Genomic DNA, 23,002 nt, shown 5'->3' on the forward strand with positions numbered 1-23,002 from the left:
AATAAAAAGACAATAATAGTGCCCCTTGGAAGAGCTGTGGAGTTCAGAGAGGTATAACCAGACGGTTTTAACGCTCCTTGGAAGAGACGTGGAGGTCACAGAAACTTAACAAGATGGTTTTAATGCCCCTTGGAAGAGTGGTGGAGGTCGCAGTGGAATAAAAAAATAATATCAATGACCCCTTGGAAGATTGGTGGAGGTTACAGTGGAATAAAAAGACAATATCAATGCCCCGTGGAATTGACGTGGAGGTCACAGTGGCTTAACAAGGCGGTTTTAATGCCCCTTGGATCAGTGGTGGAGGTTGCAGGGGATTAAAAAGACAATATCAATGCCCATTGGAAGAGTGGTGGAGTTCGCAGTGGAATAAAAAGACAAAGTCAATGCCACTTGGAAGAGTGGTGGAGGTTACAGTGGAATAAAAAGACAATATCAATGCCCCTTGGAAGAGCTGTGGAGTTCAGAGAGGTTTAACCAGACGGTTTTAATGCACCTTGGAAGAGACATGGAGGTCACAGTAGCTTAAAAAGATGTTTTTAATGCCCCTTGGCAAAGTGGTGGAGGTCGCAGTGGATTAAAAAGACAATCTCAATGCCCCTTGGAAGAGTGGTGGAGTTCAGAGTGGTTTAACCAGACCGTTTTAATGCCCCTTGGAAGAGATGTGAAGGTCACAGTAGCTTAACAAGACTGTTTTAATGGCTCTCGGAAGAGTGGTGGAGGTTGCAGTGGATTAAAAAGACAATATCAATGCACCTTAGAAGAGAGGTGGAAGTCGCAGTGGAATAAAAAGACAAAATCAATACCCCTTGGAAGAGTGGTGGAGGATACAGTGGAATCAAAAGACAATATCAAAGCCCCGTGGAATAGACATGGACGTTACAGTAGCTAAACAAGATGTTTTTAATGCACCTTGGGAGAGTGTTGGAAGTATTTGTGGAATAAAAAGACAATATCAATGCCCCTTGAAAGAGTGCTGTAGGTTACAGTGGAGTAAAAAGACAATATCAATGCCTCTTGCAAGAGCTGTGGAGATCAGAGTGGTTTAAATTGACAGTTTTAATGCACCATGGAAGAGACGTGGAGGTCACAGTAGCTTAACAATACGGTTTTAATGCCCCTTGGAAGAGTGGTGGAGGTCGCAGTGGAATAAAAAGACAATATCCATGCCCCTTGGAAGAGTGCTGGAGATTACATTGGAATAAAAAGACAATATCAATGTCCGTTGCAAGAGCTGTGGAGTTCAGAGTGGTTTAAATTGACTGTTTTAATGCCCCTTGGAAGGGACGCGGAGGTGACAGTAGCTTAACAAGACGGTTTTAATGCACCTTGGAAGAGTTTTGGAGGTCGCAGTGGATTAAAAAGACAATATGAATGCACCTTGGAAGAGTGGTGGAGGTCGCAGTGGAATAAATAGACAATATCAATGCCCCTTGGAAGAGTGGTGGAGGTTACAGTTGAATAAAAAGACACTATCACTGCCCCTTGGAAGAGTGATGGAGGTTACAGTTGAATAAAAAGACACTATCACTGCCCCTTGGAAGAGTGGTGGAGGTCGCAGTGGAATAAAAAGACATTATCAATGCGCCTTGGAAGAGTGGTGGAGGTCGGAATGGAAAAAAAGGACAATATCGATGCCCCTTGGACGAGTGGTGGAGGTTACAGTGGAATCAAAAGACAATTTCAATGCCCCGTGGAAGAGAAGTGGAGGTCACAGTATCTTAAAAAGACGGTTTTAATGCCTTTTGGAGGACTGGTGGAGGTCGCAGTGGAATAAAAAGACAATATCAATGCCCCTTGGAAGAGTGGTGGAGGTTACATTGGAATAAAAAGACAATAATAGTGCCCCTTGGAAGAGCTGTGGAGTTCAGAGAGGTATAAACAGACGGTTTTAACGCTCCTTGGAAGAGACGTGGAGGTCACAGAAACTTAACAAGACGGTTTTAATGCCCCTTGGAAGTGGAATAAAAAAACAATATCAATGACCCCTTGGAAGATTGGTGAAGGTTACAGTGGAATAAGAAGACAATATCAATGCCCCGTGGAATTGACTTGGAGGTCACAGTAGCTTAACAAGACTGTTTTAATGCCACTTGGAAAAGTGGTGGAGGTTGCAGTGGATTAAAAAGACAATATCAATGCCAATTGGAAAAGTGGTAGAGGTCGCAATGGAATAAAAAGACAAAATCAATGCCCCTTGGAAGAGTGGTGGAGGTTACAGTGGAATAAAAAGACAATATCAATGCCCCTTGGAAGAGCTGTGGAGCTCAGAGCGGTTTAACCAGACGGTTTTAATGCCCCTTGAAAGAGACTTGGAGGTCACAGTAGCTTAACAAGACGGTTTTAATGAACCTTGGAAGAGTGGTGGAGGTCGCAATGGAATAAAAAGACAATATCAATCCCCGTGGAAGGGACTTGGAGGTCACAGTAGCATAACAAGACGGTTTTAATGCCCATCGGAAGAGTGGTGGAGGTCACAGTGGATAAAAAAAACAATATCAAAGCCCCTTGGAAGAGTGGTGGAGGTCGCATTGGAAAACTGAGACAATTTCAATGCCCCTTGGAAGAGTGGTGGAGGTTACAGTCGAATAAAAAGACAATATCAACCCCTATTGGAAGAGCTGTGGAGTACAGAGTCGTTTAACCAGATGGTTTAATGCCCCTTGGAAGAGTGGTGGAGGTTACAGTCGAATAAAAAGACAATATCAATGCCTCTTTGAAGAGCTGTGGAGTTCAGAGTGGTTTAACCAGATGGTTTTAATGCCCCTTGGAAGAGACGAGGAGGTCACAGTAGCTTATCAAAACTGTTTTAATGCCCCTTGGAAGAGTGGTGGAGGTCGCAGTGGAATAAAAAGACAATATCAATTCCACTTGGAAGAGATGTGGAGGTCGCAGTGGAATAAAAAGAAAGTATCAATGCCTCGTGGAAGAGACGTGGAGGTCACAGTAGCTTAACAAGATGGCTTTAATGCCCCTTGGAAGAGAGGTGGAGGTCGAAGTGGAATAAAAAGACAATATCAATGCCCCTTGGAAAAGTGGTGGAGTTTACAGTGGAATAAAAAGACAATATCAATGACCCTTGGAAGAGTGGTGGAGGTCACAGTGGAATAAAAAGACAAAATTAATGCCCCTTGGAAGATTGGTGGAGGTCACAGTAAAATAAAAAGACAATGTCAATGCCCCTTGGTAGAGTGGTGGAGGTTACAGTGGAATAAAAAGACAATATCAATGCCCCTTGGAAGAGCTGTGGAGTTCACAGTGGTTTAACCAGAAGGTTGTAAGGCACCGTAGAATAGACGTGGAGGTCACAGTAGCTAACAAGACGATTTTAATGCTTCTTGGAAGAGAGATGGAGGTCGCAGTGTATTAAAAAGACAAAATCAATGCCCCTTGGAAGAGTGGTGGAGGTTACAGTGGAATAAAAAGACAATATCAATGCCTCTTGCAAGAGCTGTGGAGTTCAGAGTGGTTTAAATTGACGGTTTTAATGCCCATTGGAAGAGACGTGGAGGTCACAGTAGCTTAACAATATGGTTTTAATGCCCCTTGGAAGAGTGGTGGAGCTCGCAGTGGATTAAAAAGACATTATCAATGCCCCTTGGAAGAGTGGTGGAGGTCGCAGTGGAATAAAAAGAAAATATCAACGTCCCTTAGAAGAGTGGTGGAAGTTACAGTGGAAAAAAAAGACAATATCAATGTCCCTTGGAAGAGTGGTGGAGGTCGCAGTGGATTAAAAAGACAATATCAATGCCACTTGGAAGAGTGGTGGCGGTCGCAGTGGTTTAAAAAGACAATATCAATGAGCCTTGGAAGAGTGTGGGAGGTCGCAGTGGAATAAAAAGACATTATCAATGCCCCTTGTTAGAGTGGTGGAGGTCGCAGTGAAATAAAAAGACAATATCAATGCCCCTTGGAAGAGTGGTGGAGGTCGCAGTGTAATAAAAAGACAATATCAATGCCCCGTGGAAGGGACGTGGAGTTCACAGTAGCTTCAGAAGACGGTTTTAATGCACCTTGGAAGAGAGGTGGAGGTCGCAGTTGATTAAAATGACAATATCAAAGCCCCATGGAAGAGTGGTGGAGGTCGCAATGGAATAAAAAGACTATATCAATGCCCTTGGAAGAGCGGTGGAGGTTGCAGAGGAATAAAAGACAATATCAATGCCCCGAGGAAGAGTTGTGGAGGTCACTGTAGCTTAACAAGATGGTCTTAATGCCGCTTGGAAGAGTGGTGGAGGTCGCAGTGGAATAAAAAGACAATATCAATGCCCCGTGGAAGGGAAGTGGAGGTCACAGAAGCTTCACAAGACGGTTTTAATGCACCTTGGAAGAGAGGTGGAGGTCGCAGTTGATTAAAAAGACAATATCAATGCCCCTTGGAAGAGTGGTGGAGGTCGCAGTGGAATAAAAAGACAATATCAATGCCGCTTGGAAGAGTGTTGGATGTTACAGTCGAATAAAAATACAATATCAATGCCTCTTGTAAGAGCTGTAGAGTTCAGAGTGGTTTAGCCAGACGGTTTTAATGCCCCTTGGAAGAGACGAGGAGGTCACAGTAGCTTAACAAGACTGTTTTAATGTGGTGAAGATCCTTGTGGATTTAAAAGACAATATCAATGCCCCTTAGAAGAGTGGTGGAGGTCACAGTGGAATAAAAAGACAATATCAATGCCCCTTGGAAGATTGGTGGAGTTTACAGTGGAATAAAAAGACAATATCAATGCCCCTTGGAAGAGTGGTGGAGGTTACAGTGGAATAAAAAGACAATATCAATGCTCTGTGTAAGAAACTTGGAGGTCACAGTAGCTTAACAAGATGGTTTTAATGCCCCTTGGAAGAGTCGAGGATGTCACAGAGGAATAAAAAGACAATATCAATGCACTTGGAAGAGTGCAGAAGGTTACAATAGAATAAAAAGACATTGTCAATGCCCCTTGGAAGAGCTGTGGATCTCAGAGCGGTTTAACCAGACGGTTTTAATGCCCCTTGGAAGAGACTTGGAGGTCACAGTAGCTTAACAAGACGGTTTTAATGCCCCTTGGAAGAGTGGTGGAGGTCGCAATGGAATAAAAAGACAATATCAATGCCCCGTGGAAGGGACGTGGAGGTCACAGTAGCATAACAAGACGGTTTTAATGCCCATTAGAAGAGTGGTGGAGGTCGCAGAGGATAAAAAAGACAATATCAAAGCCCCTTGGAAGAGTGGTGGAGGTCGCAGTGGAAAACAGAGACAATATCAATGCCCCTTGGAAGAGTGGTTGAGGTTACAGTCGAATAAAAAGACAATATCAATGCCTCTTGGAAGAGCTGTGGAGTACAGAGTGGTTTAACCAGATGGTTTAATGGCCATTGGAAGAGACATGGAGGTCACAATAGCTTATCAAGACTGTTTTAATGCCCTTGGAAAAGTGGTGGAGGTCACAGTGTATTAAAAAGACAATATCAATACCCCTTGGAGGAGTGGTGGAGGTCGCAGTGGAATAAAAAGACAATATCAATGCCCCTTGGAAGAGTGGTGGAGGTCGCAGTGGAATAAAAAGACAATATCAATGCCCCGTGGAAGGGACGTGGAGGTCACAGTAGCTTCACAATACGGTTTTAATGCACCTTGGAAGAGAGGTGGAGGTCGCAGTTGATTAAAAAGACAATATCAATGCCCCAAGGAAGAGTGTTGGAGGTCGCGGTGGAATAAAAAGACAATATCAATGCCCTTGGAAGAGTGGTGGAGGTCGCAGTGGATTAAAAAGACAATATCACTGCCCTTTGGAAGAGTGGGGGAGGTCGCAGTGGAATAAAAAGACAATATCAATGCCCCTTGGAAGAGTGGTGGAAGTTGCAGAGGAATAAAAGACAATATCAATGCCCCGTGGAAGAGTTGTGGAGGTCACTGTAGCTTAACAAGATGGTTTTAATGCCGCTTGGAAGAGTGCTGGAGGTCGCAGTGGAATAAAATGACAATATCAATGCCCCGTGGAAGGAACGTGGAGGTCACAGAAGCTTCACAAGACGGTTTTAATGCACCTTGGAAGAGAGGTGGAGGTCGCAGTTGATTAAAAAGACAATATCAATGTCCCTTGGAAGAGTGGTGGAGGTCGCAGTGGAATAAAAAGACAACATCAATGCCGCTTGGAAGACTGGTGGATGTTACAGTCGAATAAAAAGACAATATCAATGCCTCTTGTAAGAGCTGTAGAGTTCAGAGTGGTTTAACCAGACGGTTTTAATGCCCCTTGGAAGAAACGAGGTGGTCACAGTAGCTTAACAAGACTGTTTTAATGCCCGTTGGTAGAGTGGTGGAGATCGTTGTGGATTTAAAAGACAATATCAATGCCCTTTGGAAGAGTGGTGGAGGTCGCAGTGGAATAAAAAGACAATATCAATGCCGCTTGGAGGAGTGGTGGAGGTTGCAGAAGATTAAAAGACAATATCAATGCCCCGTGGAAGAGTTGTGGAGGTCACTGTAGCTTAACAAGATGGTCTTAATGCCACTTGGAAGAGTGGTGGAGGTCGCAGTGGAATAAAAAGACAATGTCAATACCCCTTGGAAGAGTGGTGGAGGTTAGAGTGGAATAAAAAGACAATACCAGTGCTCCTTGGAAGAGCTGTGGAGTTCAGAGTGGTTTAAATTGAGGCGATTAATGCCCCTTGGAAGAGACGAGGAGGTCACAGTGTATTAAAAAGACAATATCAATACCCCTTTGAGGAGTGGTGGAGGTCGCAGTGGATTAAAAAGACAATATCAATGCCCCTTGGAAGAGTGGTGGAGGTCGCAGTGGAATAAAAAGACAATATCAATGCCCCGTGGAAGGGACGTGGAGGTCACAGTAGCTTCACAATACGGTTTTAATGCACCTTGGAAGAGAGGTGGAGGTCGCAGTTGATTAAAAAGACAATATCAATGCCCCATGGAAGAGTGGTGGAGGTCGCGGTGGAATAAAAAGACAATATCAATGCCTTTGGAAGAGTGGTGGAGGACGCAGTGGATTAAAAAGACAATATCAATGCCCTTTGGAAGAGTGGTGGAGGTCGCAGTGGAATAAAAAGACAATATCAATGCCCATTGGAAGAGTGGTGGAGGTTGCAGAGGAATAAAAGACAATATCAATGCCCCGTGGAAGAGTTGTGGAGGTCACTGTAGCTTAACAAGATGGTTTTAATGCCGCTTGGAAGAGTGGTGGAGGTCGCAGTGGAATAAAACGACAATATCAATGCCCCGTGGAAGGAACGTGGAGGTCACAGAAGCTTCACAAGATGGTTTTAATGCACCTTGGAAGAGAGGTGGAGGTCGCAGTTGATTAAAAAGACAATATCAATGTCCCTTGGAAGAGTGGTGGAGGTCGCAGTGGAATAAAAAGACAACATCAATGCCGCTTGGAAGACTGGTCGATGTTACAGTCGAATAAAAAGACAATATCAATGCCTCTTGTAAGAGCTGTAGAGTTCAGAGTGGTTTAACCAGACAGTTTTAATGCCCCTTGGAAGAGACGAGGTGGAGGTTACAGAGGAATAAAAAGATAATATCAATGCCCTGTGTAAGAAACTTGGAGGTCACAGTAGCTTAACAAGATGGTTTTAATGCCCCTTGGAAGAGTCGAGGATGTCACAGAGCAATAAAAAGACAATATCAATGCACTTGGAAGAGTGCAGAAGGTTACAATGGAATAGTAAGACATTGTCAATGCCCCTTGGAAGAGCTGTGGAGCTAAGAGCGGTTTAACCATATGGTTTTAATGCCCCTTGGAAGAGACTTGGAGGTCACAGTAGCTTAACAAGACGGTTTTAATGCCCCTTGGAAGAGTGGTGGAGGTCGCAATGGAATAAAAAGACAATATCAATGCCCCGTGGAAGGGACGTGGAGGTCACAGTAGCATAACAAAACGGTTTTAATGCCCATTGGAAGAGTGGTGGAGGTCGCAGGGGATAAAAGAGACAATATCAAAGCCCCTTGGAAGAGTGGTGGAGGTCGCAGTGGAAAACAGAGACAATATCAATGCCCCATGGAAGAGTGGTTGAGGTTACAGTCGAATAAAAAGACAACATCAATGACTCTTGGAAGAGCTGTGGAGTACAGAATGGATTAACCCGATGGTTTAATCGCCATTGGAAGAGACGTGGAGGTCACAGTAGCTTATCAAGACTGTTTTAATGCCCCTTGGAAGAGTGGTGGAGGTCGCAGTGGATTAAAAAGACAATATCAATGCCCCTTAAAAGAGTGGTGGAGGTCGCAGTGGAATAAAAAGACAATATCAATTCCCTTTGGAAGAGATGTGGAGGTCGAGGTGGAATAAAAAGACTATATCAATGCCTCGTGGAAGAGACTTGGAAGTCACAGAAGCTTAAGAAGATGGATTTAATGCCCCTTGGAAGAAAGGTGGAGGTCGCAGTGGAATAAAAAGACAATATCAATGCCCCTTGGAAGAGTGGTGGAGGTTACAGTGGAATAAAAAGACAATATCAATGACCCTTGGAAGAGTGGTGGAGGTCGCAGTGGAATAAAAAGACAATATCAATGACTCTTGCAAGAGCTGTGGAGTTCAGAGTGGTTTAAATTGACAGTTTTAATGCCCCTTGGAAGAGACGTGGAGGTCACAGTAGCTTAACAAGACGTTTTAATGCCCCTTGGAAGAGTGGTGGAGGTTACAGTCGAATAAAAAGACAATATCAATGCCTCTTGGAAGAGCTGTAGAGTTCAGAGTGGTTTAATCAGACGGTTTTAATGCCCCTTGGAAGAGACGTGGAGGTCACAGTAACTTATCAAAACTGTTTTAATGAACCTTGGAAGAGTGGTGGAGGTCGCAGTGGAATAAAAAGACTATCAATGCCCCTTAGAAGAGTGGTGGAGGTCGCAGTGGAATAAAAAGACAATATCAATTCCACTTGGAAGAGAGGTGGAGGTTACAGTGGAATAAAAAGACAATATCAATGCCCCGTGGAAGAGACGTGGACATCACAGTAGCTTAACAAGACGGTTTTAATGCCCCTTGGCAGAGTGGTGGAGGTCGCAGTGGAATAAAAAGACAATAACAATGTCCTGTGGAAGAGACGTGGAGGTCACAGTATCTTAACAAGACGGTTTTAATGCTCCTTAGAACAGTGGTGGAGGTTACAGTGGAATGAAAGACAATATCAGTGCCCTTTGCATGAGTGGCGGAGGTCGCAGTGGAATAAAAAGACAATATCAATGCCCCTTAGAAGAGTGGTGGAGGTAGCAGTGGAATAACCTCGCTGGTACATACTCTGCATAACTTCTCTGCTTGCTGAGTCTGCTGTAATCTAATGCTCTTCTTTGCTGATTCACCTCACTGGTACATGCTCTGCATAACTTCTCTGCTTGCTGTGTCTGATGTAATCTAATGCTCTGCTTTGCTGATTCACCTCACTGGTACATGCTCTGCATAACTTCTCTGCTTGCTGTGTCTGCTGTAATCTAATGCTCTGCTTTGCTGATTCACCTCACTGATACATGCTCTGCATAACTTCTCTGCTTGCTGAGTCTGCTGTAATCTAATGCTCTGCTTTGCTGATTCACCTCACTGGTACATGCTCTGCATAACTTCTCTGCTTGCTGTGTCTGCTGTAATCTAATGCTCTGCTTTGCTGATTCACCTCACTGGTACATGCTCTGCATAACTTCTCTGCTTGCTGTGTCTGCTGTAATCTAATGCTCTGCTTTGCTGATTCACCTCACTGGTACATGCTCTGCATAACTTCTCTGCTTGCTGTGTCTGCTGTAATCTAATGCTTTGCTTTGCTGATTCACCTCACTGGTACATGCTCTGCATAACTTCTCTGCTTTATCTGTCCCACTCCATTCAATACCCACATATGTCTGTCCCTTCCCCACTATAGATCTTATCTGATTTTTAGAGGTGCTAAACTGCAGAGACTAGAGTCCTAGCTCTGTGTTTGATCACCCAGCCATCTCCTGGTGAAATGACCCGCTGCTAATTTAGCCATATGCAGCTCCCACAATGCCCTTCACCTGATAGTTTAATGTGCCCTATACATTTAGAAGCTCTGTAAGGGGTGCATGCGTCTTCTTGTGCTAAGTGGCTTCGGAAATAAGTGGCAGTTATTTCAGAGGCAGTTAGTCTGGGCAGGAGTCAGGTAACCAACACTTTGACCACTTACTCTCTTTTAACTATGTTTCTGTTAGCTCTCACTTTTTCCTCTATAGTCCTCCACTTTCTAGTAACCCCTCAAATCCCTACACCTAGTAAGAAACTCTTAATTTCTCCCTCCATCCTCCCCATTCATCTCACCTCCTCCAAATTATTCCTAAACATTCAATCCTGGATCTCCAAACACAGACAGCCACCTCATGCTCTCTCTTGCTCCCGCCTGCTAACACTTTCTCTGCTCCTCCTCACTGCTGGAGATATCTCTACAAATCCTGGTCCTCCTCGCCATATCCCCACAGTTACTTCTTCCTCCTATCCACGACCTTCCACAAACTGTCGCAACCCTTCTAACCTCATACCCATCCAACCAATCCCCACTCCCTTAGTTGCTCTAACAGGAGCTCTATGGAGCGCTCACTCTGTCTGCAACAAACTTTCCTTCATCCACGATCTTTTCATTACAAACAAACTTTCCTTCCTCGCCATAACTGAAACCTGGCTCACCCCCTCTGACACAGCCTCCCCAGCTGCACTTTCATATGGCGGATTCCACCTTTTCCACATCCCCCGCCCCAACGGCAAACATGGCGGAGGTGTAGGTTTTCTCCTATCAGAACACTGCTCTTTCACCCAAATCCCAATGCCACCCTCCGTTACACTCCCCTCTTTTGAGGTGCACTGTGTGCGCATCTATTCCCCCTCCAACCTCCAACTGGCCGTCGTTTACCGACCCCCAGGGCAAGCCACCACCTTCTTAGACCACTTCACCACCTGGCTACTTCACTTCCTCTCCACTGACATCCCCACTATCATAATGGGTGACTTCAACATCCCCATTAACACTTCCCACTCGTCTGTCTCTAAGTTCCTATCTCTCACTTCCTCCTTCGGACTCACTCAATGGTCTTCCACACCCACCCACAAAGATGGCCACACACTGGACCTCATCTTCACCCGCCTCTGTTCCCTATCTAACCTCTCTAACTCACCTCTCCCTCTCTCTGATCACAGCCTACTTACATTCTCTTCTCTCTCCTCCCCGGGGCAACAATCCCCACTCCTCAAACTTGCATACACTCACAGAAATCTCAATCACCTTTGTAGCACCCTGAGGACTCGGCTGCTACAGGGGTATTACACCTCAAGCCAGAGGTGTGGTATTCCACTCCCGGGTAAGGATGGAGTGTGGACCTGAGCTTAGTAGGCTGCATGCACTACATACATCCCATTTCCGGGGGACAGAACTACGGTACTCCCACCAGATATATGTGCAGGTACGACAGCGTCTGTCCCTGGCTGGAGTGGGAGGGGGGTGGAACATCCCAGTAGTGTAGGGGCAGATAGGGGGAGCAGTCTGGGTAAGGCTAGGAGCTCATTGGGTGCTGGTCACCTGAGCTCACACATAGAGGGAGTATATAAGGTGGGCACCATCTTAGGACAGGGTCTTTTGTAGAGCCAGAGGAGCAGAGCAGAAGAGCTCAGCCAGGAGGGCTGACAGGGAGCTGTGGCTCCGGCTGGGCCCAGCTCCAAGGCCAAGTCTGCGGAGAGAGAGAGAGAGGAGAAAGGAAGGCCCAGAGAGGAAAGAAGAAGGAACCCCAAGATCCCAGAATAAAGACAGAAGGGTGAAGGGTTGGCGAACAAGGGTACCGGAACCCAAGCTGGCAGAGGCCAAAGCAAACCTTAGCCAGGAACCGGAGGTCGTGGTCAAGATTTGCCACGACCCTCACCAAATCCACCAGAATGGCACACCGAGCATAGGGTCAGGGAAGCCAGAGAAGGTTCAACCAACAAGAGACCCGAGGGAGCCGGACACAGGTGGATCCCTGGTGGGAACGGCCAGAGAGAGAGGGTCAGAAGGGAGCTCAGGACCACGCTCCGGAGTTGCCTGGGGGTTGGCCGAGTCCAGGACCTGGTGGACGCAGCACGGCTCGGGTGGTCACTCAAGGCCAGAGTGACCAAAAGAACATCAGTAAGTAAAAACCCTGAACTGCACCTCCCGTCTCTGAGTCTGCTTACTACAACATTACTGCACCCATCATCCACACCTGCTGCCCTGAGGCCATACCCCTCCCGTTGGGGGTTATACCATCATTGCTGCACACACACCACCGGCCTCAGCGGACTGCTCTGCAGCGGCGGCTTCAAAGCCGCACTCAACGGGTGGCGTAGTCGACAATCAAGTTAACATCTACTGTCTTAGACTGCCACTTAGTTTGACACATTGGGCACGGACCGGGTCACCGCCACGGACTACTACCCCCATCCAGATCCGGCTCCGGGTATCCCCTGAACATGGCCCAGGGGGCGCGTCAACTTTGGCGTAGTCGGCAGGATAACGTGCCCGCAACAACCGGGTACTGCGTGCCTGAAGAAAAGTTCGCATTTACCTCAAAACGAAGTCTCCCACCAATTCCAGAGGGTCCCCGCCATCGGACGCCATCTCGGATCGTTTCCCGCCGTTTGCCCGCCATCTGCAGCCTTTTCCCGCCATCCACGGAGTTTCCCGCCACTGGGAGACGATTCCCGCCATCGGAGAAGATTTCCCGCCCTGGCAGAGCGGACGCCATTATGGGCGTGCCAGAGGGTGGCAAGAGGCCACCTCCCATCGTGGGCCAGGTCGAAGAATGGCGCCAAAAGCGGAAACCGCCCCCACTAGCAGAGACTGTGATGGTAGAAGTGTCCATCAGCGTGAGGGAACTGCCCCTGGAACTGACAATCACCAAGTTGCCCCGGGACCACCCTCAATGTGGTAGGATACAGAACAAAAGAGCGAAGATGGGTGCAGCCTGGAGGAGTCTGGAGAGAGCGCACCCGGAGATGAGGAGTCTGGAGAGGAGTCCAGAGAAGTTGCACCCGGAGATGGAGGGAGAGTCAGGCAGCACCGACCCTGTGGTCAGGAGCCTGCTGCAAGTAACCACCCCACTAGGCCTGGTGGAGATCCTGGCACAGCTCCCCCGAGACCGGGAGTGTGCACAGACCGCGCTGGAGCGCCTCGCACGGAGGATGGCCCAGGTGCAGCGAGAAACGCTGACGGAGTGGAGCAGAGAGATGGCCCAGCAGGCTGGAACCCGCCAGCGGAGCACGCCACCCGAGACGAGGAGACCGACCGCCTCTGAGGATGGTGCAGGAGGAATCAAGGCCGGAGACGACGCCGAGGAAGGAGCTGAAGAGGCGGAGGCAGGTAAAGGGGACGTCACTACCCCGAGCCGAGAAACCGTGAGCCTGCCCCAGCTCCCCGTCGCAGAGCCCGAAATTCCCCCTGCCGTGCCCATCGCTGCACCGTCACCGCTCCAGACTAGGCCTCAAGTAGAAGCCGCGGCCGCGACCCCTGTGACGTCACGCGCCTCAACCCTGAGCGCGGCCAGGCAGGAAACACCACCGGCCTGGTCGCAAGGTCGAGTACCCCCAGGCGCTGCAGTGCCAACAGCGCCTTCTACCTCCACCGAGCCACCGGCCTGGTCGCAGGGCCGAGTAACCCCGGGCGCCGCCGTCCTTACGGTGCCCTTTACCTTTAGGGTGCCCCAAGCCTGGTCGCAAGGCCGGGTCAACCCGGGCGCCGCTGCCACCACTGCGCCCTCAACATCTAGAGTGCCGCACCTGGGTGAGGACTTGTCTGCCCAACACACTTGCCCGGATGGGCAGCCCTTTGTATGGCCACCGGAGTACTACCAACTTCAACTCCAAAAGGAAAGGCCCCTGTGCGAGCCCCTGATTCCGGCTCCGAAGCCCGTCAAGAGGACCCCGCTCTCGTTGGAGGAGGCGCAGTTTGAGTGGGACCCCACTGGAAGAGACCTCATGGGGTTCACCCAAGAAACACGGGCGGCCGCAGCTGAGCGTGCGGAGTGCTGCCGGCAGCAATTAGAGGTTTTCGACCGGGAACGGAGAGAGAGGCGTGTCCGTGAGCAGTGGCTGCAGATACAGAGCGCAGAACAGAAGAGCCGGACCCGGAGGAACCCCCGTGTAGCTCACGGTCCCCGTGCCACCGGGACTGTAATTAAATTCCAACTGCAGCACGGTTGGGGCTTCATAAGAGATCATCACTCCCCCGGCGACGTCTTCGTGACCAGAAGAGATGTCGAGTCCCACCTACCGGAGGGACACAGAGGACGTGACCTATACCTGGGTGACGAGGTCACATTCACCCGGCACCAATGTGCCAAAGGACCCTATGCCCTTCATGTACACCGGCTGACAGAGGAAGAGCTGAGGTGTCAGGAGGATCAAGAGGACCCGGACGGGTCTGAAGAGCACACGGAGGAAGCATTAGGAGGAACGCCGTTACTAGAGTACGGTAAAGAGAACTGTAAAATAGTTACCCGTCGGGGTACAAAGAACTGTTAATAGTTAAAATATGTTCCCGTTGGGACAAGTGTGAACTGAAACCCGTGTGTCCCTATTCCCACTGACCGAGGACTAAGAGCGGTCATTCTTTCCTAATACCTGGCCGAGGACTGAGAGCGGCCACATCCCCCTTGTACATAGTTGCGCTTCCTAAGGCGCCCCCTACTGGTTTTATGAAGAACTGTGTTTTTTCTAAAAGAGACTGTCGCACTTTACCCGGTCACAAGTTGCACCGTGGCCGGAAAAACAAGAATGTTGATAATGAAAAGTTTATTATGAAAAAGTTATTATGCTGATAATATATATATGATGTTTTTTATGTTTATGATGTTATGAAAAAAATTGTATGTTTTTGTGGTGTTTTGCTCTTTTACAGCCCGAGGACGTGCTGTGATTTACCAGGGGGGAATGTAGCACCCTGAGGACTCGGCTGCTACAGGGGTATTACACCTCAAGCCAGAGGTGTGGTATTCCACTCCCGGGTAAGGATGGAGTGTGGAACTGAGCTTAGTAGGCTGCATGCACTACATACATCCCATTTCCGGGGGACAGAACTACGGTACTCCCACCAGATATATGTGCAGGTACGACAGCGTCTGTCCCTGGCTGGAGTGGGAGGGGGGTGGAACATCCCAGTAGTGTAGGGGTAGATAGGGGGAGCAGTCTGGGTAAGGCTAGGAGCTCATTGGGTGCTGGTCACCTGAGCTCACACATAGAGGGAGTGTTAGAACCTTGCTCTTAGGTCTTTTTTTCCTTTGCTGGTCACATGACCTTGTTGGCCTATTTATTCCTGCTCCGCCCTTCTGGCTTTGCTGGACTTCATTGTATATCTACTTTCTAGCTAGCCTGTGCTCTGTATCTAACTCTGTTAGTTTGCTTGGTCTACGGACCTCTATGTTCTATCTATTTTGTTTGTTTGTCTGTCTGCTACTATTTCTGTTAGGAGGTGTCCCATATTCCTCCCAGTCCTTAGTACTTGTAGGGATTCCCTCCCCACATCTATAGGTCTCCGTACAGACTAGATTAGGACTTTAGCAGGTCTGATCGCAGGATCAGGTTCCCTGTTACATCGTAGGGATTCAGCTGAGTCCTATAGTAGGGACAGATCTCCTCTCTTTCCTTAGCTTTGGTAGCAGAACATAACAGTAAGTCCAGCCTGCAAATTCTCTAAGGAAAGATTTTTCTGTTCCATCATGGTGTCGGTTCAGGATTTGGCTAAACACCTGCAGGGACTCTCTCTGGAAGTGGCCGAGCTCCGTCAGCACGTGAGTAACTGTCCTGGAGCATATTTCTTGGAGCCTAAGGTATGTTTGCCGGATTTATTTTTTGGTGAACATCGAGAATTTTTTTCATTTAAAAATGCTTGCTTATTGTATTTTCGTTTGAGACCCAAGTCCTCTGGGGATGAATCCCAGCGCGTAGGGTTCATAATGTCACTTTTGCGCAAAGAGCCTCAGGAGTGGGCCTTTTCTTTGCAACCTAGTGATACATGCTTCAGATCAGTGGATAGTTTTTTTTCTGCTTTAGGAGTATTATATGATGATCCTGACCGTGTGGCATCAGCTGAGACTGAGTTGAGACGTTTAAAAGAAGGATCAGGTAATGTGGAAAAATATTGTACTCATTTTCGTCGTTGGTCCACTCAAACAGGGTGGAACGATTCTGCTCTGAAAAGTCTATTTCTTGCTGGGCTCAGTGAAAGGGTTAAAGACCTGCTAATTGCTTATCCTACACCTGAAGATTTGCAACAGGCTATGCAATTAGCTATACGGGTGGATAGAAGACTGCGTGCAAGGGTTAATGAGAGCAAATCCTCTGCTATGTCAGTTTCTGGTTATGATAATGTGTGTACTAACAGTGGTGAACCGATGGAGATTGGATCGGTGGCACCTCGCTCTCAAGAAAAAGACCGTCGTTTTTCGGAAGGCTTGTGTTTCTATTGCGGAAAATCTGGTCATTTGATTAAAGGCTGTGAGCTTCGTATGAAGAAAGAAAAAAAAATGGTCAGTCACGCCCGTATTGCCTGTTTAAATTCCAAGGGTATATTTTTAGCTGCTTCCACGATTGCTCAGGAAAAATTAATGGAATTTCGGGTGTTTGTTGATTGCGGGTCTACACTGAATGTAATTGATGGGGGATTCGTGGAAAAACTCAATTTAAAACCTGAACCTTTATCATCCCCCATTGCTGTGGTTTCTGTGGATGGCTCCCCTTTGAAGAATATTACTCTCAAGGTCTGTGAATTTCCTCTCACTATTAATGGTGTTCACCATGAGAAATTGGATTTGGTAGTGTTGAATAACTTGCCTTCTCCAGTAATATTGGGTTTGCCCTGGTTAAAATTTCACAATCCTGTACTGGATTGGTCTACCAGTGAAATTAAATCCTGGAGCCATAAATGTTATGACAAGTGTTGTAACGGGCGTATTGCAGCTTTGGATAGGGGAGAATTGCCTGTTCCTATTCAGGATTTTTGGAGAGTTTTTTCTGAGAAGGAATCGCAGGTTTTGCCTCCCCATAGAGACTATGATTGTTCTATTGAATTTGTCCCTGGAGCGACTCTTCCTAAAAGTCGTTTATTTAACCTTACTATTCCTGAGAGGAAGGCTTTGGAGGAATACATACAGACAAGTTTGGCCGCCGGTCACATTAGGCCCTCTAAGTCTCCTGTGGCGGTTGGATTTTTTTTTGTAAAAAAAAAGGATGGCGGTTTACGTCCTTGTCTGGATTTTCGTGAGATTAACAAAATTACTGTACGCAATCCTTACCCACTGCCATTGATTCCTGATCTGTTTAACCAGTTATTGGGGGCCAAGTGGTTCTCTAAAATTGACCTTAAGGGGGCATACAATCTGTTGCGCATGAAGGAGGGTGATGAATGGAAGACTGCTTTTAACACTCCTGTGGGTCATTTTGAGAATCTGGTATGCCTTTTGGTCTTACTAATGCTCCTGCATTTTTTCAGAATCTGATTAATGACATCCTTAGACCTTTGATCGGTAAAAATGTGGTTGTGTATTTGGATGACATTTTGATTTATTCGCCAGATCTGGAGTCTCATTGGCGGAGCGTGCGTGAGGTATTACAGTTATTAATGGACAATTCGCTTTTTGCTAAGCTGGAGAAATGTGAGTTCGCTGTACAGAGAATTAGTTTTTTGGGCTACATTATCTCCAGCAAAGGTTTTGAGATGGATCCGGTTAAGGTTCAGGCTGTGCAGGAATGGCCTAGGCCTATTGGTTTGAAATCGATACAGAGGTTTTTGGGTTTCGCCAATTACTATAGAAAATTCATAAAAATTTTTTCTAGTATTATCAAACCTCTGACTGATCTCACCAGGAAAGGTGCTGATGCGGTTCAGTGGTCTTCTGATGCCATTGAAGCTTTTGTGTATCTCAAGGAGAGGTTCATCTCTGCTCCCATCCTTATGCAGCCTGATGTTACTAGGCCGTTTTTGGTTGAGGTTGATGCTTCCTCTGTGGGGGTTGGCGCAGTATTGTCTCAGGATAACGGGGATGGATTACATCCCTGTGCCTTTTTTTCAAAAAATTTTTCGGAGACTGAACTGAATTACGATATTGGTAATCGGGAATTATTGGCTATTAAACTCGCATTTGAACACTGGCGCCACTTCTTGGAAGGTGCGGAATTTCCCGTTCAGGTTCTTACGGATCATAAAAATCTGATATATCTTGATGCTGCCAAGCGCCTGAATGCCCGTCAGGCTAGGTGGGCACTGTTTTTCTCGCGGTTTAATTTCTCCGTTACTTACATCCCTGGTACTAAGAATGTTAAGGCGGATGCCTTGTCTCGCAGTTTTTCTCCCATAGTCGGTGCTGAGAAAGAGGAGAACATTTTACAAGAAGGTGTTGTGATAGCTGCTTTGGACTCCGTTTTGGAAAATGAGATTCTTAAAGCACAGGAGAATGCCCCTTCTAACACTCCTCATGGGAGGTTGTTTGTGCCTGGGACCTTTAGGAGAGATTTGTTTGTTGAGTGTCACGAATCTCGGTTGGCAGGTCATCCCGGAATCTCTGAGACCAAGAGACTGGTGGGTCGCAGTTTTTGGTGGCCTGGATGGCAGAAGGAAGTCATTAAGTGGGTGCGTCAATGTACTATATGTGCTAGATCTAAGTCCTCACATACTCCTGCTGCGGGGTTGCTTTGTCCTTTGGAGGTTCCCAGTGCTCCTTGGACACATTTGGCTATGGACTTTATAACTGACCTTCCCCCCTCTGAGGGTTTTACTGTCATCTGGGTGGTCGTGGACCGTTTTAGCAAGATGTGTCACTTGGTTCCTTTCGTCAAACTGCCCTGCGCTAAAACTCTCGCTAAGGCCTTTGTCAAGGAAATTGTCAGACTTCATGGCGTTCCTACTGACATTGTTTCTGATAGGGGTCCTCAGTTCGTGGCTCGTTTTTGGCGTGCCTTTTGTGATAGGTTGGGAATTCATTTGTCGTTCTCGTCCGGATATCATCCTGAATCTAATGGCCAGACAGAAAGGAAAAACCAGGATGTTGAGCAGTTCTTGCGTTGTTTTGTGGCAGACAATCAAGAGGGGTGGTCTGAGTTTCTGCCACTTGCTGAATTTGCTCTGAACAATCATACATCTTCTTCTGCTGGTTGTTCGCCTTTTTTTTGTTGTTCTGGGAGACATCCGTCGTTTGGGTCGTTCTCCAAGTTGGGATCTGCCGTGCCTGAGGAGGAGAATTTTTCCGGTGATTTGGAGAGAGTTTGGACGGATGTGCGTGGTAATCTTCAGGAGGCCAACAGAAAATCTAAAGACTACTTTGATAGGAAACGACAGGAGGTTTTGTTCGCTGTTGGTGACATGGTTTGGTTGTCCTCTAGGAATCTGCGGTTGAGGATTCCTTCAAAGAAATTGGGTCCCAAGTTTGTAGGGCCCTTTAAGGTGCTTCAGGTTGTCAACCAATCTGCTGTTAGGTTGGAGGTTCCTACCTCCTGGAGAATTAATCCGGTATTTCATGTCTCTCTGTTGAAAAAAGCTGTTGTATCGGATTGTGACGCCTCTGCCTCTGTTCCTCCGGTTGTGGAGGACGGGGAATATGAAATTTCTCGCATCCTTAACTCTAGACGGTATAGAGGTAGTTTGCAGTATCTTGTGGCCTGGAAAGGTTTCGGACCCGAGGATAACTCTTGGGTGAGGTCGGATGATGTTTCCGCGTCCAGACTTATCAGAGCGTTTCACAGGAGATTTCCTGATAAGCCCGGTCCTAGGGGATCCGGAGGATCCTCTAAGAAGGGGGGGTACTGTTAGAACCTTGCTCTTAGGTCTTTTTTTCCTTTGCTGGTCACATGACCTTGTTGGCCTATTTAATCCTGCTCCGCCCTTCTGGCTTTGCTGGACTTCATTGTATATCTACTTTCTAGCTAGCCTGTGCTCTGTATCTAACTCTGTTAGTTTGCTTGGTCTACGGACCTCTATGTTCTATCTATTTTGTTTGTTCGTCTGTCTGCTACTATTTCTGTTAGGAGGTGTCCCATATTCCTCCCAGTCCTTAGTACTTGTAGGGATTCCCTCTCCACATCTATAGGTCTCCGTACAGACTGGATTAGGACTTTAGCAGGTCTGATCGCAGGATCAGGTTCCCTGTTACATCGTAGGGATTCAGCTGAGTCCTATAGTAGGGACAGATCTCCTCTCTTTCCTTAGCTTTGGTAGCAGAACATAACAGGGAGTATATAAGGTGGGCACCATCTTAGGACAGGGTCTTTTGTAGAGCCAGAGGAGCAGAGCAGAAGAGCTCAGCCAGGAGGGCTGACAGGGAGCTGTGGCTCCGGCTGGGCCCAGCTCCAAGGCCAAGTCTGCGGAGAGAGAGAGAGAGAGGAGAAAGGAAGGCCCAGAGAGGAAAGAAGAAGGAACCCCAAGATCCCAGAATAAAGACAGAAGGGTGAAGGGTTGGCGAACAAGGGTACCGGAACCCAAGCTGGCAGAGGCCAAAGCAAACCTTAGCTAGGAACCGGAGGTCGTGGTCAAGATTTGCCACGACCCTCACCAAATCCACCAGAATGGCACACCGAGCATAGGGTCAGGGAAGCCAGAGAAGGTTCAACCAACAAGAGACCCGAGGGAGCCGGACACAGGTGGATCCCTGGTGGGAACGGCCAGAGAGAGAGGGTCAGAAGGGAGCTCAGGACCACGCTCCGGAGTTGCCTGGGGGTTGGCCGAGTCCAGGACCTGGTGGACGCAGCACGGCTCGGGTGGTCACTCAAGGCCAGAGTGACCAAAAGAACATCAGTAAGTAAAAACCCTGAACTGCACCTCCCGTCTCTGAGTCTGCTTACTACAACATTACTGCACCCATCATCCACACCTGCTGCCCTGAGGCCATACCCCTCCCGTTGGGGGTTATACCATCATTGCTGCACACACACCACCGGCCTCAGCGGACTGCTCTGCAGCGGCGGCTTCAAAGCCGAACTCAACGGGTGGCGTAGTCGACAATCAAGTTAACATCTACTGTCTTAGACTGCCACTTAGTTTGACACATTGGGCACAGACCGGGTCACCGCCACGGACTACTACCCCCATCCAGATCCGGCTCCGGGTATCCCCTGAACATGGCCCAGGGGGCGCGTCAACTTTGGCGTAGTCGGCAGGATAACGTGCCCGCAACAACCGGGTACTGCGTGCCTGAAGAAAAGTTCGCATTTACCTCAAAACGAAGTCTCCCGCCAATTCCAGAGGGTCCCCGCCATCGGACGCCATCTCGGATCGTTTCCCGCCGTTTGCCCGCCATCTGCAGCCTTTTCCCGCCATCCACGGAGTTTCCCGCCACTGGGAGACGATTCCCGCCATCGGAGAAGATTTCCCGCCCTGGCAGAGCGGACGCCATTATGGGCGTGCCAGAGGGTGGCAAGAGGCCACCTCCCATCGTGGGCCAGGTCGAAGAATGGCGCCAAAAGCGGAAACCGCCCCCACTAGCAGAGACTGTGATGGTAGAAGTGTCCATCAGCGTGAGGGAACTGCCCCTGGAACTGACAATCACCAAGTTGCCCCGGGACCACCCTCAATGTGGGAGGATACAGAACAAAAGAGCGAAGATGGGTGCAGCCTGGAGGAGTCTGGAGAGAGCGCACCCGGAGATGAGGAGTCTGGAGAGGAGTCCAGAGAAGTCGCACCCGGAGATGGAGGGAGAGTCAGGCAGCACCGACCCTGTGGTCAGGAGCCTGCTGCAAGCAACCACCCCACTAGGCCTGGTGGAGATCCTGGCACAGCTCCCCCGAGACCGGGAGTGTGCACAGACCGCGCTGGAGCGCCTCGCACGGAGGATGGCCCAGGTGCAGCGAGAAACGCTGACGGAGTGGAGCAGAGAGATGGCCCAGCAGGCTGGAACCCGCCAGCGGAGCACGCCACCCGAGACGAGGAGACCGACCGCCTCTGAGGATGGTGCAGGAGGAATCAAGGCTGGAGACGACGCCGAGGAAGGAGCTGAAGAGGCGGAGGCAGGTAAAGGGGACGTCACTACCCCGAGCCGAGAAACCGTGAGCCTGCCCCAGCTCCCCGTCGCAGAGCCCGAAATTCCCCCTGCCGTGCCCGTCGCTGCACCGTCACCGCTCCAGACTAGGCCTCAAGTAGAAGCCGCGGCCGCGACCCCTGTGACGTCACGCGCCTCAACCCTGAGTGCGGCCAGGCAGGAAACACCACCGGCCTGGTCGCAAGGTCGAGTACCCCCAGGCGCTGCAGTGCCAACAGCGCCTTCTACCTCCACCGAGCCACCGGCCTGGTCGCAGGGCCGAGTAACCCCGGGCGCCGCCATCCTTACGGTGCCCTTTACCTTTAGGGTGCCCCAAGCCTGGTCGCAAGGCCGGGTCAACCCGGGCGCCGCTGCCACCACTGCGCCCTCAACATCTAGAGTGCCGCACCTGGGTGAGGACTTGTTTGCCCAACACACTTGCCCGGATGGGCAGCCCTTTGTATGGCCACCGGAGTACTACCAATTTCAACTCCAAAAGGAAAGGCCCCTGTGCGAGCCCCTGATTCCGGCTCCGAAGCCCGTCAAGAGGACCCCGCTCTCGTTGGAGGAGGCGCAGTTTGAGTGGGACCCCACTGGAAGAGACCTCATGGGGTTCACCCAAGAAACATGGGCGGCCGCAGCTGAGCGTGCGGAGTGCTGCCGGCAGCAATTAGAGGTTTTCGACCGGGAACGGAGAGAGAGGCGGGTCCGTGAGCAGCGGCTGCAGATACAGAGCGCAGAACAGAAGAGCCGGACCCGGAGGAACCCCCGTGCAGCCCACGGTCCCCGTGCCACCGGGACTGTAATTAAATTCCAACTGCAGCACGGTTGGGGCTTCATAAGAGATCATCACACCCCCGGCGACGTCTTTGTGACCAGAAGAGATGTCGAGTCCCACCTACCGGAGGGACACAGAGGACGTGACCTATACCTGGGTGACGAGGTCACATTCACCCGGCACCAATGTGCCAAAGGACCCTATGCCCTTCATGTACACCGGCTGACAGAGGAAGAGCTGAGGTGTCAGGAGGATCAAGAGGACCCGGACGGGTCTGAAGAGCACAC

This window comes from Phyllobates terribilis, unplaced genomic scaffold, assembly GCF_046119375.1.
Source record: "Phyllobates terribilis strain yellow unplaced genomic scaffold, ASM4611937v1 Scaffold_21__1_contigs__length_20361869, whole genome shotgun sequence".
Classification (NCBI taxonomy): Eukaryota; Metazoa; Chordata; class Amphibia; order Anura; family Dendrobatidae; genus Phyllobates; species Phyllobates terribilis.